The sequence below is a fragment of the Vulpes lagopus genome, chromosome 5, assembly GCF_018345385.1.
Source record: "Vulpes lagopus strain Blue_001 chromosome 5, ASM1834538v1, whole genome shotgun sequence".
Classification (NCBI taxonomy): domain Eukaryota; kingdom Metazoa; phylum Chordata; class Mammalia; order Carnivora; family Canidae; genus Vulpes; species Vulpes lagopus.
Window position 1 is genome coordinate 68,856,818 of NC_054828.1, and position 16,992 is coordinate 68,873,809.

Consider the following 16,992-nt stretch of genomic DNA (forward strand, 5'->3'; position numbering starts at 1 on the left):
AATGAAGAAAGCTTATGGAACTTACGGAACACCTTAATAGAAACAATTTATGCACCCCTAAAATCCCAGATAGAAAAGAAAAAGGGGTAGAAAGTTTATTCAAAGAAATAATGACTGAAAATTTCCCAAACCTGGAGAGATTTAGACATCCAATTCATGAAAGTAATGGCACATCCAAAAAAAAATTTTTTTAAAGATTTTATTTATTTATTTATTCATGAGAATACACAGAGAGGAGAGAGAGAGAGGCAGAGACACAGGCAGAGGGAGAAGCAGGCTCCATGCAGGGAGCCCAACGTGGGACTTGATCCCGGGTCTCCACGATCACACCTTGGGCTGTAGGCAGCGCTAAACCGCTGAGCCACCAGGGCTGCCCACATCCAAAAATTTTAATCCAAAACACTTTTCTCCAACATACAGTATAATTAAAAATGTCTAAAATTAAAGACAAAGAGAGAATTTAAGTGGTGCCTGGGTGGCTCAGTTAAGTATCCAATTCTTTTTTTTTTTTTTTTTTAAGACTTTTTACTTATTTATTCATGAAAGACAAAGAGAGGGGGGGGGCAGAGACACAAGCAGAAGGAGAAGCAGGCTCCATATAGGGAGCCTGATGTGGGACTTGATCCCAGGACTCCGGGATCATGACCTGAGCCAAAGGCAGATGCTCAACTGCTGAGCCATCCAGGCATCCCTAAGCATCCGATTCTTGATCTTAACTCAGGTCTTAATCTCAGAGTCATGAATTCAAGCCCTGTGTTTGGCATGGAGCCTACTTTTAAAAAGAGAGAAAGAAAGAAAGAATTTATTATTAAATAAACTCTATATCCTAATGTGGGGACTGAACTCACAATCCTGAAATCAAGAGTTGCATGCTCTACAGACTGTATCAGTGAGGCATCCTAGAAAGAGAATTTTAAAATCAATGAGAAGGGGTACCTGGATGGCTCAGTTGGAAAAGTGTACAACTCCTGATCTCAAGGTCATGAGTTCAAGCCCCATGATGGGTGTAGAGATTACTTAAATAAATAAAATTTAAAAAAAAAATAAACTTTAAAACTCAACAAGGAAAAAAATTCTCTCTTGGGATGCCTGGGTGGCTCAGCAGTTGAGCATCTGCCTTCGGCTCAGGGCATGATACTGGAGTACCGGGATCAAGTCCCACATCGGGCTCCCTGCATGGAGCCTGCTTCTCCCATTTCCTATGTCTCTGCCTCTCTCTGTGTGTCTCTCATGAATAAATATATAAAATCTTAAAAAAAAAAAATAAATAAATTCTCTAATACAAGAGAATTTCCATAAAGCTTTGTAGATGTTTTAGCAGAAACCATGCAGGCCAGGAGAAAACAGAATAATATATTCAAAATGCTGAAAGAAAACAGAAAAATGCCAACCAAGAATAATTTACCCAAAAAAGTTGTTCTTCAGAAATGAAGGTGAGGGGCACCTGGGTGGCTCCATTTGTTAAGCATCTGCATTTGGCTTGGGGTCAAGATCCCAGGGTCCTGGGATCAAGTCCCACATCAGGCTTCCTTGCTCAGCAGGGCTCTGCTTCTCCCACTCTCTCTGCCCCTTTTCCCTGCTTGTGTTCTCTCTCTCAAGTAAATAAAATCTTAAAAAAAAAAAAAAAAAAAACCACAGTAGGGCAGCCTGGGTGGCTCAGTGGCTTAGCGCTGCTTTCAGCCCAGGGTGTGATCCTGGAGACCCAGGATCGAGCCCCACGTCAGACTCCCTGCATGGAGCCTGCTTCTCCCTCTGCCTGTGTCTGTGCCTCTCTCTGTGTGTCTGTCATGAATAAATAAGTAAAATCTTAAAAAAAAAAAAAAGTAAAGAAAGAAAGAAAGAAATGAAGATGAGAAACACTTTCCCTAACAAAGAAAAGTTAAGAAAATTCATCACTACTCAACCCAACTTGTAAGAAATGCTGAAAGGAGTTCAATGAGCTGAAATAAAAGGATGCTAACTGGCAACATGAAAATAAATGAAAAAACACACTGGTAAAGCTAAAGATACCATCAAATTCAGAATATTCTAACAGTGTAATAGAGTGGTGTTAACCACTTAATTCTAGCATAAAGGTTAAAGAACAAAAGTACTGGGCATCTGTCTGGCTCAATTGATAGAGCATGGCGACTCTTGATCTCGAGGTCCTGAGTTCAAGCCCCACATTGGGTATGGAGCCTATTTTTAAAAAAATACTAAAAATAGCTATAGCTACAATAATTTGTCAGTGGATATACAGCATAAAAAGATGTAAAATGTGATATAATAGCATAAAATGTCGGGAAGAGGGTAAAAGGGTAGGTTTTGTATGCAAAGTCAAGTGTTATCAGCTTAAAAAAGACTCATATCTGTAAAATGTTTCAAATCTGAAGGTAACTGCAAAACAAAAACCTACAGTAGATACAAATAAGATAAAGAAAAGGAAATCAAGTATGCCACCACAGAAAATCATCAATTCACAAAAAAAGACAGCAAGAAAGGAAGGAAGAAAAGAACCACAAGACAGCCAGAAATAATGATTTCTGGCTGGCTCCACTGGTAGAGCATGCAACTCTTGATTCTGGGGTTGTGAGTTCAAGCCCCATATTGATGGGTAGAGTTACTTAAGGCAAAAATAAAAGCCAGCCAGAAACAATTAACAAGATGCCAATAATAAGTCCTTACCTAGCAATAATTACTTTAAATGTAAATGGATCAAATTCTCCAATCAACATGCACAGAGTGGCTGAATGGATAAAAAAACAAGACTCAATTTATGTGTTGCCTACAAAAGACTCCTAAGAACAAAGTGAAAGCTTAGAAAAAGGTATTCCATGCAAATGGAAACCAAAAGGGAGCAAGATAACTATACTTACATCAGAAAAAATAGGCTTTAAGTAAGAAACTGTAATAATAGACAAAGATTATATAATGATAAAGCAGTCAATTCATCCAGAAGATATAAAAATTATAAATATATATGCATCCAATATCAAAGCACCTAGGGGATCCCTGGGTGGCTCAGCGGTTTGGCACCTGCCTTTGGCCCAGGGCATGATCCTGGAGTCCCGGGATCGAGTCCCGCGTCAGGCTCCCGGCATGGAGCCCGCTTCTCCCTCCTCCTGTGTCTCTGCCTCTCTCTCTCTCTCTGTTTATCATGAATAAATAAATAAATAAATCTTTTTAAAAAAATCAAAGCACCAAAATATATCAAGCAAATACTAACAGATCTGAAAGGAAAAATACACAACAGTACAATAATAGGAGGGGACTTCAATACCCCACTTTCAACAATGAATAGATCACCCAACAGAAAATCAATACAGAAATACAGGGACGCCTGGGTAGCTCAGTGGTTGAGCATCTGCCTTTGGCTCAAGGTGTGATCCTGGAGTCCTGGGATCGAGTCCCACATCGGGCTCCCTGCATGGAGCCTGCTTCTCCACTCTCTGCCTGTGTCTCTGCCTTTCTCTCTGTGTTTCTCATGAATAAATAAATAAAATCTTAAAAAAAAATACAGAAATGCAGGACTCAAATTATACTTTAGACCAAATGGACCTAACGGACACATATAAGACATTCCATCCAACAGCAGAATACACATTCTTTCAAGTGCACATGGAACATTCTCTAGGACAGAGCATGTAATAAATCACAAAACAAGCCTGAAAAAATTCAAAAATACTAAAATAACACCAAGTATCTTTTCTGGCCAAAATGGTATGAAACTATAAATGAGTAACAGGAAGAAAATTAGAAAATTAACAAATAGGGATGCCTTCGTGGCTCAGCGATTGAGAGTCTGCCTTCAGCTCAGGACATGATCCTGGGGTCCTGGATCAAGTCCCACATCAGGCTCCAGCAGAAATTGCTACTCCCTCTGCTGATGTCTCTGCCTCTCTCATGAATAAATAAATAAAATCTTTTTTAAAATTTGAAAATAATAAATAAATAAAATTGAAAAACCATGAAGAAATGAAAGTAGTTGCTTCTGGGCAGTGGGAATAAGAAATAGAAAGGGATGGAACCAGGGAACTCCCTTTGCTATAAGCCTTGTCAAACCTTTTTTTTTTTTTTTTAAATAATGTCTATACTTGGGGTACCTTGGTGGCTCAACCGATTGAGTGTCCAGCTCTTGGTTTTGGCTCTGGTCATCATCTCAGGGTTGTGGGATTGAGCCCCACATCAGGCTCTACACACAGAGTCTGCCGGAGATTATCTCCCGCTCCCTCTGGTCCTTCCCCTGTGCATGCTGATGCTCTGTCTCTAAAATGAATAAATAAAATCTTTAAAAAATAAATAATGTCTACATCTAATGTGAGCCTCCAACTCACAACTCCAAGATTAAGAATTGTACACTCAAAAAAAAAAAAAAAGAATTGTACACTCTACTGACTGAGCCAGCTGGACACCCCTGTATATTTGACTTTTTTTTAAACTTTATTTACTTATTATTTTTAAGTAATCTCTACACTCAATTTAGGGCTTGAACTCAACCATGAGATCAAGAGTTGCATGCTCCTCTGACTGAGCCAGACAGGTGCTCCAATTTGACTTTCTGAACTGAGTATATATCTTAACTTGGTAAGAGTAAGGAATTAACTTAAAATATAAAATTGGTTCTATTCATAGATAATAAGATCTTATATGTAGAAAATCCTTAAGTTTACACACACACACACACACACACACAAACACACTGTTATAAGTTATAAATTCAGCAAAGTGTCAAGATAAAAAAAATCAGCTGCATTTCTGTATGCTAACAATGAATAATTTGAAAGCCAATTAACAATTCCATTTATAATATCATCAAAAAACAAATAAAATACCTAAGAATAAGCTTAACCAAGGAGGTAAAAGACCTAAACACTAAAAACACTGTACACTAAAAAACACTGCTGAAAGAAACTAAGATGCAAATAAATGAAAAGACATCCCATGCTCATCAACTAGAAGACAATATATTTTCAAAGACTTTATTTACTTATGGATGAAAGACACAGAGAGAGAGGCAGAGACAGAGGCAGAGGGAGAAGTAGGCTCCATGGAGGAAGCCCGATGTGGGACTCAATCCTGGGATCGCAGGATCACTACCCCAGCTGAAGCCAGATGCTCAACTACTGAGCCACCCAACTAGAAGACAATATTGTTAAGATGTCAATACTACTCAAAGTGATCTACAGATTCAATGTAACCCCTATCAAAATCCCAATTTTTTCAACAGAAATTTAAAAATCCATTCTAACATTCATTTGGAATTTCAAGGTACCCTGCATAAACAATCTTGAAAAAAGAAGAACAAACTTGGCAGTCTCACACTTCCTGATATCAAAACTTATTACAAAGCTATAGCAATCACAACAGTATAGTATTGGCATAAAGACAGACATATAAACCAATGGAATAGAACAGAAAGCTCAGAAATAAACCCTTGAGTATATGCTCAAATGATTTCAACAAGAGTGCCAAGACCATTCAATGGAGGAACTTAGATAGTCTTTTCAATAAAATTTTCAATTTTCATGGGAAAATTGAATATTCACCTACAAAAGAATGAAGGTGGACTATGACCTTATACTGTATGTGAAGTTAACTCAAAACAGATCAAACACCAAAACATAAGAGCTAAAATTATAAAACTCTTAGAAGAAAACGTGGGAGGGGCATTTGGGTGGCTCAGTTGGTTAAGCATCTGCCTTGGACTTAGGTCAGGACCTCGGGGTCCTGAGATTGAGCCCCATGGTAGGCTCCCTGTTCAGTGGGGAGTTCTTTCTCCCTCTGCCCCTCCCCCTGCTTGTGTACATTCTCTCTCTCTCTCAAATAAATCAATCAATCTTATTTTTAAAAAAAAGACGGAAGGAGGGCAGCCTGGGTGGCTTGGCGGTTTAGTGCTGCCTTCAGCCCAGGGTGTGATCCTGGAGACCTGGGATCAAATCCCACGTCCGGCTCCCTGCGTGGAGCCTACTTCTCTCTCTGCCTGTGTCTCTGCCTCTCCCTCTACCTGTGCCTTTCATGAATAAATAAATAAATAAAATATTAAAAAAAAAAAAAAGACGGAAGGGCATCCCCAGTGGCCCAGTGGTTTAGTGCTGCCTTCAGCCTGGGGTGTGATCCTGGAGACCCAGGATCAAGTCCCACATCGGGCTCCCTGCATGGAGCCTGCTTCTCCCTCTGCCTGTGTCTCTGCCTCTCTCTCTCTGTGTCTGTCATGAATAAATAAATAAAATCTTTAAAAAAAAAAAAAGATGGAAAAAGAGAAGAAAACACAAGAGAGGGACGCCTGGGTGGCTCAGTGGTTGAGCATCTGCCTTTGGCCAGGGCGTGATCCTGGAGTCCCAGGATCAAGTCCCATGTCAGGCTCCCTGCATGGAGCCTGCTTCTCCCTCTGCCTGTGTCTCTGCCTCTCTCTCTGTGTCTCTCATGAATAAGTAAATAATAAAACCTTAAATTAATAAATAGATAAATAAACAAATAAAACTTCTGTGCTTCAAATAACACAATCAACAGAGTCAAAAGGCAGCCTACAAGAGAAAATATTTACAAATCATATACCTAATAAGGAGTTAATACAAAAACTGTAACTCATCAACAAAAAACAAATAATCTCATTTTAAAAATGAGCAAAAAAATAAAAAATAAAAAATAAAAGTAAAAATGAGCAAAAAACTCAGCCATTTCTCCAAAGAAGATATACAAACAACCAATGAGCAAATAAAGAGATGTTCAATATCACTAATCATTAAAGAAATGCAAATCAAAACCATAGAGAGGCACCTGGTTGGCTTAGTCTATAGAGCATGCGACCCTTGATATCCAGGCTCTTGACAGCCAGGTAGTGAATTCAAGTCCCACATTGGGCATAGGCCTTACAAAACAACAACTACAACAACAACAACACAATGAGATACCATCTTACACCTATCAGTGTGACTACTATCAAAAAAAAAAAAAAAAAGAAAGAAAACACAAAGTGTTGGCAAGGATGTAGAGAAATCAGAACCCTTGTGTACTATTGATGGGAATGTAAAATGGTACAACTGCTATGGAAAACAACATGGTGATTCCTCAAAAAATTAAAAATAGAATTACCATATGATCGAGCAATTCTATTTCTGGTAATATCCCCAAGAAAACTTGAAGCAGAGTCTTGAAGAGATCTTTGTACACCCATGTTCATGTACATTATCCATAACAGCCAAAAGATGAAAGCAACCCAAGTATCCCTCACTTGCTTGAATGGATAAATGGATGAATGAATAAACAACATGTGGTATATATTTGATAAACATTATTCAACCTTAAAAAGCAAGGAAATTCTGGGACACCTGTGTGGCTTAGCAGTTAAGCATCTGCCTTCAGCTCAGGGTGTGATCCTGGAGTCCTGGGATCGAGTACCAAATCAGGCTCCATTCAGGGAGCCTACTTCTCCCTCTGCCTGTGTTTCTCGTGAATAAATAAATAAAATCTAAAAAAAAAAAAAAAAAAAAAAAAGGCAAGAAAATTCTGACAGGTATTTCAACATGAGTGACGCCTGGATGGCTCAGCGTTTGAGTGTCTGCCTTCGGCTCAGTGCATGCTCCCGGGGTCCTGGGATCAAGTCCCCCATCGGGCTCCTTGCGTGGAGCCTGCTTCCCCCTCTGCTGTGTCTCTGTCTCTCTCATGAATAAATAAATAAATCTTAAAAAAAAATATTTCAACATGGATGAACTTTGAAGACATTATGCTAAATGAAATAAGCCAATCACAAAAAGATAAATACTGTATGATTCAACTTATATGAGATATTTAGAGAATTCAGAAACACAAAAGAACAGTGGTTGCCAGAGAATGGAAGGAGGAGATGATGGGAAATTGTTTAATGAGTACAGACTTACAGTTCTGCAAGACAAAAAGAATTCTAAATATTGGTTGCACAACAATGTAAATTACTATTGTTTACTGTACACTTAAAAATGGGTAAAATGGTAAACTTTGTGTTATATGTATATTTTACCACAGTTAAAAATATAAAAATAAGAAAATGAGAGGTAAGAAAATATAGGATCTGCTCTTTCAAGAAGTTTTGCTGGTTTTTTTTTTTTTTTTTTTTAAGTAATCTCCATACCCAAAGAGGGGCTTGAACTCACAACCTTGAGATCAAGGGTCACATGCTCTATCTAGAGAGCCAGTCAAGTGCTCCAAGATGTGTGATTATGAAAGAGATCAGAGAAATGGACAATACTGGCAGGAGACATGGGATCAAAGCAGAGTATGGTTGCTTTGAGTTTTTCTGCCTTTTTTTTTTTTAAGATGGGACAAATTATAAGCTTGTTAATATGCAGATAGGAATGGGGCATGTGGCTGGCTCAGTTGGTAGAGCATGGGACTCTTGATCTCAAGGTTGTAAGTTTGAGCCCCACATTGTGCACAGAAATTATTTAAAAATAAAATCTTGGGACACCTGGGTGGCTCAGAGGTTTGGCACATGCCTTTGGCCCAGGGCATGATCCTGGAGACCTGGGATCAAGTCCCACGTCAGGTTCCCTGCATGGAGCCAACTTCTCCCTCCGCCTATGTCTCTACCTCTCTCTCTCTCTCTGTCTCTCATGAATAAATAAATAAAATATTAAAAAAATAAAATAAAATGGGCAGCCCGGGTGGCTCGGTGGTTTAGCGCCGTCTTCAGCCCAGGGTGTGATCCTGGAGACCTGGGATCGAGTCCCACGTTGGGCTCGCTGCATGGAGCCTGCTTCTCCCTCTGTCTGTGTCTCTGCTTCTCTCTCTTTCTCTGTCTTTCTCATGAATAAATAAATAAAATCTTTAATGAATAAATAAATAAATAATAAATAAATAAAATCTTAAACATTTTTTTGAACAAACTGATGGTTGACAGGTCGGGAATAGGCTAAATGAGTGATGGGTATTAAGGAAGGCACTTGTGTTGAGCACTGGGTGTTATATATAAAGTGATGAATCACTAAATTCTACTCCTAAACAAAAACTTAGGGGAAAAATTTTTTTATATGCAGATAGGAATAGAGATACTGGAATCATATTTTCCAAGGGTGGTTCGTTATAACTGCTAGCCTTAATGATCCTTTACTATGTACTAGGCATTAATTACTAATAGTCCAATAAAATAGATACTAGTATTATGCAATTTTTAAAGATTATTTATTTATTTATTTATTTGAGAGAGAGAGAGAGAGAGAGAGAGAGAGAGAGGCAGAGACACAGGCAGAGGGAGAAGCAGGCTCCATGGAGGGAGCCCAACGCGGGACTCAATCCCAGGTTTCCAGGACCACGACCCGGGCCGAAGGTGGCACTAAACCGCTAAGTCACTGGGGATGCCCATATTATGCTATTATATATGGGCTGTATGAGAAAGAGAGAATTCAAGTATAAGTTAAGCTTTTTGGTTGAACACCTGGGAAAATGAAGTTACTATTTACTGAGGACAGTTTGGCAGGAAGGTAGAAAGCAGGCTGGAGCTTTGTTTTAGCCATGTTAAATTTGAAACGTCCAATAAACATCTAAGTGGAGATGTCAAGGGTGATAATAGATATATGAATCTGGAATGCAAGAGGGCAGTGTAGGTCAGAAATACAATTTGAGAGTTCCCATGATATGGAAGATATTTAAAGCTACGAAACTGGATAAGTTATGAAGGGAGAAGTAAAGACAGAAAAGAAACTCAAGGCAGCCCGGGTGGCTCAGCGGTTTAGCACCACCTTCAGCCCGGGTGTGATCCTGGAGACCTGGGATCGAGTCCCATGTCGAGCGCCCTGCATGGAGCCTACTTCTCCCTCTGCCTGTGTCTCTGCCTCTCTCTCTCTCTCTCATGAATAAATAAATAAAATCTTGGAAAAGAAAAGAAACTCAAGGGGCATCTGGGTGGCTCAGTAGGTTAAGCATCCAACCTTGATTTCAGCTCTGGTCATGTTCCCAGGGTCGTGAGATTGAACCCTGTATGAGGACCACTGTGTGCTTAAGATTCTCTCCCTCTGCTCTTCCCTGCCACTGCTCGAGTGAGCACACATGCACCCACACACATGCTCTCCCTCAAAAAAATTTAAATATAAAAGGAAAAAGAAAAAACTCAAGGACTGAATCCTGGGGAACTGTAAGGTTTAAAGATGAGAATAAAGAGGAACAAGCAAAGGAACTTTAAGAAGAGAGGCCTCAGGGACGCCTGGGTGGCTCAGTGGTTGAGCATCAGCCTTTGGCTCAGGGTATGATCCTGGAGATCCAGGATCAAGTCCCACATCGGGCTCCCTGCATGGAGCCTGCTTCTCCCTCTGCCTGTGTCTCTGCCTCTCTCTCTCTCTCTCTCTCTCTCTGTGTGTGTCTCTCATGAATAAATAAAATATTAAAAAAAAAAAAAAGAAGAAGAGAGGCCCTCAGGTACTAGAGGAAGAGGAGAAAGTAGTGTTCCGTAAAACAAATGAAGAAAGTGTTTCAAGGAATAGTGTGATCAATTATGTCAATAGTGACATAGTGTTATCAATTTTGACAATAGATCAATCAAGTAAGATGAGGATACAAACTGACCATTCAACAACATGAAAGTCACTGCAGACCCTTCTAAGAGCAGTTCTGGTTAAGCGGCGGTAGTAAAAGCCTAATGATCTTGGGTTTACAAGAGAACGAATAAGTAGAGAGGATGTGAATCTATAGTAAATTTTATACAGCATGGATAAGAACAAACTTGGTACACTTGGAAAGCAATTTAGCATTACCTCTTTAGAGTGAATATTCACATACCTTGTGAGTCAGCAATTCAACTCCTAGGTACAAACACAAGAGAAATTCTTACCAATGTACTACAATACAAATATGAGAATGTTCAGTGCAACAATGTTAGCAATAGCAAAAACAAACCTAGAAATAATCCAAAAACTCACTGGCAGGAGAATGGATAAATTATGGTATATTCACAAAATGAAATACCATACAGCATTGAAAACTGAATAAATTACTGCTGTATAGAACATGAATCACAAAAAAATTTTTTTAATTAAATTAAGAGAACATGGATAATGAAAACGTCATATAGAATGGAGGGGAAAAAAGGCCAGAAGACTATGTATTGCAACAAGGCAATATGGTAGTAATTGAGAACATAGACTAAGCCAGACTGAGTTCAAATCCTAACTGGGCCATTCACCAGCAAGTGATTATTAAAACACTCTGTACCTCATTTTTTTCTCACCTGTAAAATGCAGATAATAATGATGAAATTGTTACAAGGATTAAGTGAGATAATGTATACAATTAAATAACTATATACATAGAACAATGTAATTTATAAGAAATTATTCTAGTTCTTGAGTTGGAAGGTGGGCTTACAGGTATTCTCTTAATATTATGCTTTATAATTGCACATAATCAATTTCACGTAATCTTCTGTATTATCAAGTAATATACTAAAGATGAGAAAAGAAAAATAGGGGATCCCTGGGTGGCTCAGCGGTTTAGCCCCACCTTCAGCCCGGGTGTGATCCTGGAGACCTGGGACCTAGTCCCTGCATGGAGCCTACTTCTCCCTCTGCCTGTGTCTCTGTCTCTCTCTGTGTGTGTCTCTAACGAATAAATTTTTTAAATCTTTAAAAAAAAGAAAAGAAAAGAAAAATAATGCAAGGAAATAAATGAGAGAGCGCAAGTACATGCAACTCTTGGATAACCCTTTCAAGATATTTTACGGTAAAGGGAAGAAGAGAAATAGGGCAGCAGCTGGAAGAAAAAGTGGCATGAAGAAAACGGCTTTTTCTGATAAAAGAAATAATAGTTTGGGCCCCTGCCCGGCTCAGTCTGTAGAACATGTGACTCTTGATTTTGGGGTCATGAGTTCAAGCCCCATGTTGGGCACAGAGCTTACTAAGAAAGAAAGAAAGAAAGAAAGAAAGAAAGAAAGAAAGGAAAGAAAGAAAGAAGAAAGAAAGAAAGAAAGAAAGAAAGAAAGAAAGAAAGAAAGAAAGAAAAATAATAGCCCAGTTATACATACCGATATATGATTACAAATATTATCAAATATTACCAATTCTCAAAATAACCCAATAAAATGTATCTGCACTTTAAGATGAAGAACTCAAGGTCAGAGAGACCCTAAGAAACTTGCAACTAGGCACACAGCTAATAATTAACAAAAGCCACAATTAAATTCAGATCTAACTCCATATTTCACTATTTCTATAGAATACAATGCTGCCTTCCTTCATTTAACCTTAATTTAATGCCTAACAGTAGTTTAATTACATTTATTAGGATATATATTTTTTTAGTATCTACTAGATAGGCTTAGGAAACTGTTATCAGGTGTTCTGGAGGATAAAAACTGAATAATGCTACCTCTACCTTTTACAGAATATATACTCCAGTGAAGATAAGACCATCACCTAAATGATTCCAAAGCAATGCAAAATTATATAAATTATCCTATATGAAATACAGAATATTATAGAGACTTTGGGGGAAAAAGTCTTCTTGAGGGCTGGGAGGTAAAGAAATTAGGAGAAGCTTTATAGAAAAGGTAACATTTCAGCTGAAGTTGAGGGATAGATGGGGTTTTGGAAGACAGTTCTGTCAGCTACAGAACAGCCACAACCATACCTTACCCCCAGGGCCTAGCATGCTGGAGCTGTTTCATGAATGTGGGTGGAGGGAACAAACCAACAGAAAGGCTATTCCAAAAGGAAGGGACAGCAAAAACAACAAAGGATCAGAGAGGCTGAATACTTGAGGCACAAAAAAAAAATGAAAGGATCGGAGAGAACAAGAAGAATAGGAACATATATATTTGGAAAATAAGTATAAAGTAACACAGGTAATTCTCTTTACATTTGGCTCCCATAGCTCCCATCTTTAAAAAAATTCTCTGGGGACGCCTGGGTGGCTCAGCAGTTGAGCATCTGCCTTTGGCCCAGGGCATTGATCCTAAAGTCTCAGGATGAGACCCACATCGAGCTCCCTTCCATGAAGCCTACCTCCCTCTCTGCCTATGTCTCTGCCTCTGTGTGTGTGTGTTTCTCATGAATATATAAATAAAATCATAAAAAAAATAAAAATAAAAAAGTTCTCTCAATATTACCTCTATCTTCTTTCTGCTTTTATCTCATTTCTCTGTTCCCTATCTTTTTAAAATAACAACTTTATTGATATGTAACTTACATACCATGTAATCAACCCACCTGAAGTATAAATTCAGTGGTACTTAGATCACAGTTTCACAGCCATCACAATTAATTTTAGAACATTTTCACTATCCCCCCCCCAAAAAAAACCAATACCCATTACCCATTACCCAGTCAGTCCTCATTTTCCCCAACCATCCCCATCCCCTCTAGATGTAGACAACCATTAATCTCCTTTCTGTCTCCATAGATTGGCCTATTCTGGACATTTCATATAAATGGAAGCATAAAATACGTGGGCTTCATTAATGGCATCTTTGACCTAGCATAACATTTTTCAAGGTTCATCCATCTTGTACAATGTATCAGTACTCTTTCTTACTGATGAATGAAATTCCAAAACTTCCGCTGTATGGGTACATACAATATTTTATTTATCCATTCATCAGTTGGTGGATATCTGGGTGGTTTCCACTTTTTGGTTATTATGAATAATGGTGCGATAAACACTGGTGCACAAGTTTTTGTATGGACATGTTTTAATTCCTCTTGGGTATATACCTAGGACAGTGTTTAACCCTTTTTTAAAAAGATTTTTTATTTATTTATATTAGAGAGAGAGAGAGCGGGGTGAGGAGGTGGCAGCAGAGGGACAAGAAGACTCCCCACTGAGCCAGAAGCCCACCACCATGCTGGATCCCAGGACTCCGAGACCATGATCTAAACAGACGTCAGAAGCCTAATGGACTGAGCCATTCAGACACCCTGTCTGCGTTTAATGTTTTAAAGAACTGCCAAACTTCCAAAGCAGTTGCACCATTTTACATTCCCACAGTGTATGAAGAGTCCAATTACTCCAGGTTATTATTACCTGTCTTTTTGATTACAGCCATCCTAGTGGGTGTGAAGTGGTATCTCATTGTAGTTTTGATTTGCATTTCCTTGATGGCTAATGACGCTGAGCACCTTTTTCATGGCTATTTGTAGATTTTCTTTGAAGAAATATTTAATCATATCTTCTGCCCATTTTTAATTGCTTTCTGCTCCCCATCTTAAAGTTTTTTTTTTTTTTTCCGTTTAAAAGTAGTCATTAGGGATCCCTGGGTGGCTCAGCAGTTTAGCCCCTACCTTCAGCCCAGGGCGTGATCCTGGAGTCCCGGGATCAAGTCCCACACGGGGCTCCCTGCATGGAGCCTGCTTCTCCCTCTGCCTGTGTCTCTGCCTCTCTTTCTCTCTCTCTCTCTCTTTCTCTGTCTCTCCATGAATAAATACATAACATCTTTTTTAAAAAAATGAAAGTAGTGATTTATTAACTGACCAGATTAGAAAAATAATCATGGTAGATACCTTAGTTCATCCTTCTATTGATCTGGTCTTCCCTGTTGCTAGCATCTCCACCTTCTACAAAATGGGTGCTTTTTTCTTCATTCCCCTATATGCAGAAGATAATTTGCAGGGTCATAACAAGTTGTTTGCTTCTTTGAAACATTTTCCAACAGTATAGATCTCATGAATCAGATCCTTCATGCAGATGATGCCGTATTTACCAAGAGATCGGGCAATCAATGTGTTATCAGGGCAATTCACTTCTTATTGATCTTGCCATAACCACGCTTGTACATCAATTCATTCACTGACTTCAGGTTTGGGTACTCCCATGCTATATATGGTTCCACAATCCTTAGCATGTTAACTGAAGCCTTGTTAAGCTTAACAAAGGTGCCACTGAAGATCTGGTGAAGGCAAAGAAGCTGCAACACCTTTCGAATCTTTGGGCTCACACCACTGATACCTCTGATCCTGATGACAAATGCCAATTTGGGTTCTGCAGACACATAGAAGTTGCCAGCTTTCCTTGCCATCCTCGCCATTCAAATCTCAGTCCTGTATATCTGCCTGTATTCCTTGTGGTAATGCCTATCTTTTTCATAAATAAGCTTCCTCCTTGCCTTTCAAAGCATCGTTGGGGCGAACTTTTTTCTCAGATGCTCGATCTTCAACTCTATGGAATTCCTTAGCTTTTTCTTAAGGGTTTCTGGCACAGCAAAGATCTTCTTTTTCTTCTTTTTTGCACCCACCGTGGCTCTAGCCAGAAAAGAGGACTCTGCCTTAAAGTTCTTAAAAGATTAGTCTACATACACCATCTATACTTCCATACCTTTTTACAATCATACACTGTTCACTACAACCTCACTTCTGTTCCCCACTCTGAAATTGCTTGTCAAAATTACCAACCACCTCTGCAGTGACAAAAATCAATGGGTACTCTTCAGTCTTCACCTTCAGGGTAAAACTGTATGGTGTGCACATCTGTATTATAATTCCATCCAACCTCTTATTCTAATCTATATTTTATGTCATCCTGTTTCTTTTCTGTTTCCTGTTTCTATTTTTCTTATAGCATATTTTCTTATGGAATTAGAAATGCAATAATTCAAGGGTACATCCAAAAAATTACAGGTAAAACATCTGGGTAGAGCAGAATAAAGGAATGGAATCAAGAGGGGGAAGGGGGGGAGATAAGGAAAGTTGGATAGGGGCACCTGGGTGGCTCAGTCAGTTAAATGTCCTATTCTCAGTTTCAGCTCAGGTTTTGATTTCAGGGTGTGAGTTCAAGCCCTACATTAGGTGCCATGCTGGGCATGGAGCCTACTTAAAAGAATTTTTTAGGGGGGCGGGGGGGGGCACCCCAGGTGGCTCAGCGGTTTAGCGCCACATTCAGCCCAGAACCTGATCCTGGAGACTGGGGATCAAGTCCCGCATCGGGCTCCCTGCATGGAGTCTGTTTCTCCCTCTGCCTGTGTCTCTGCCTCTCTCTCTCTCTCTCTCTTTCTCTCTCTTTCTCTCATGAATAAATAAATAAAATCTTTTAAAAAAATTTTTTTAATAAAAAAAAGGAAAGGCTGGATAAATAGTGGGTATTGGGCTAGGACATGGGCTTTGTTTAGCAGGTAATATATAGCCATTAAAGGTTTTTATATAAGAAATGCTCAGCACTAGACTGCTGGGATGTTGGAAGACTGCTCTAGCAGCAAATATAAAGTTACTGGCAGGGGGCGCAGTCAATTAAGCGACTGACTTGTTTTCGGCTCAGATCATAAGCTCAAGGTAGTGAGATCCAGCCCCATGTAAGCAGTCTGCTTGTCCCTCTCCCTCTGCTCCTCCCCCTGCTCTGTGTTCACTCCCTTGCACGGTCTTGCTCATAAATAAATTAAAAATCTTTTTTAAAAATCCTTTAAAGTTATTTAGGGGCCAGGGGTGAGGGGAAGAGAACTAGGAGGCAAGGAGATCATGTGTGATACTATTAAAGTAAAGATACTATTAACATAAAAATAATCAGTAATGAGTACATAAATTAGTATAGTAGGGCTCAAAAGGGAAAGGAGGGATCAAAGGAAAGATATCACCACTAAACTTTAACCAACTAAGTCAACTTTATTACGGATAACAGAATAGCTGCCCCAGTCAAGAACTAAGAGTTCTTAGTCCTCAGTTCTAATAAGTTTGACTTGATGAAAACTAGTTGAAAAATATAGCAAGCATGCAAAAAATCATCCTTCCCTGTTTAAGTATAAGCAATTATAGCATTGCTTCCCACTTTCTTCACTCCTAAGTAAATACTTAAACTTTCAGGTAACTCCTGCTTCTCAAAGAGTGAAGATCTGACAATGCCGAACAGTCTCTGCTTCCAGTAACCCCCTCCCTTCCCCCGCCCCACACTGATCATCAATACATTAAGATCCAGAGGAAACAGAAATTTATGCAAAATAGGTTAGGCAAGGCAAATTATCCCAAGTACAAAATCTCCTTTCTTTTTTTTTTCCACAGGAAATAGTTGTTGATGCTCTGAGGAGTTAAATTATAATAACACATGCCAGGAAGATGATGTCAGGGAAGGAGT

The 16,992-nt window shown here is 39.1% G+C and overlaps 1 protein-coding gene and 1 pseudogene across 7 annotated transcripts in view; both read right to left on the minus strand.

The window, feature by feature from the left end:
- RBMS2 (RNA binding motif single stranded interacting protein 2) overlaps positions 1-16,992 on the minus strand; it is a 97,606-nt gene that overhangs the window by 50,856 nt on the left and 29,758 nt on the right. Inside the window, exon 2 of one of the 7 annotated variants that reach the window (XM_041757272.1) lies at positions 10,726-10,748. The exons of 5 other annotated variants lie outside the window; for them this stretch is intronic. The gene's annotated coding sequence lies outside the window, so the exon portion shown is untranslated. Of the gene's footprint in view, positions 1-10,725; positions 10,749-14,438; positions 14,524-16,992 lie in introns of all 7 variants that reach the window. One more of the 7 variants, XM_041757271.1, reaches the window with a different exon arrangement.
- On the minus strand, positions 3,896-15,052 carry LOC121492036 (annotated as a pseudogene).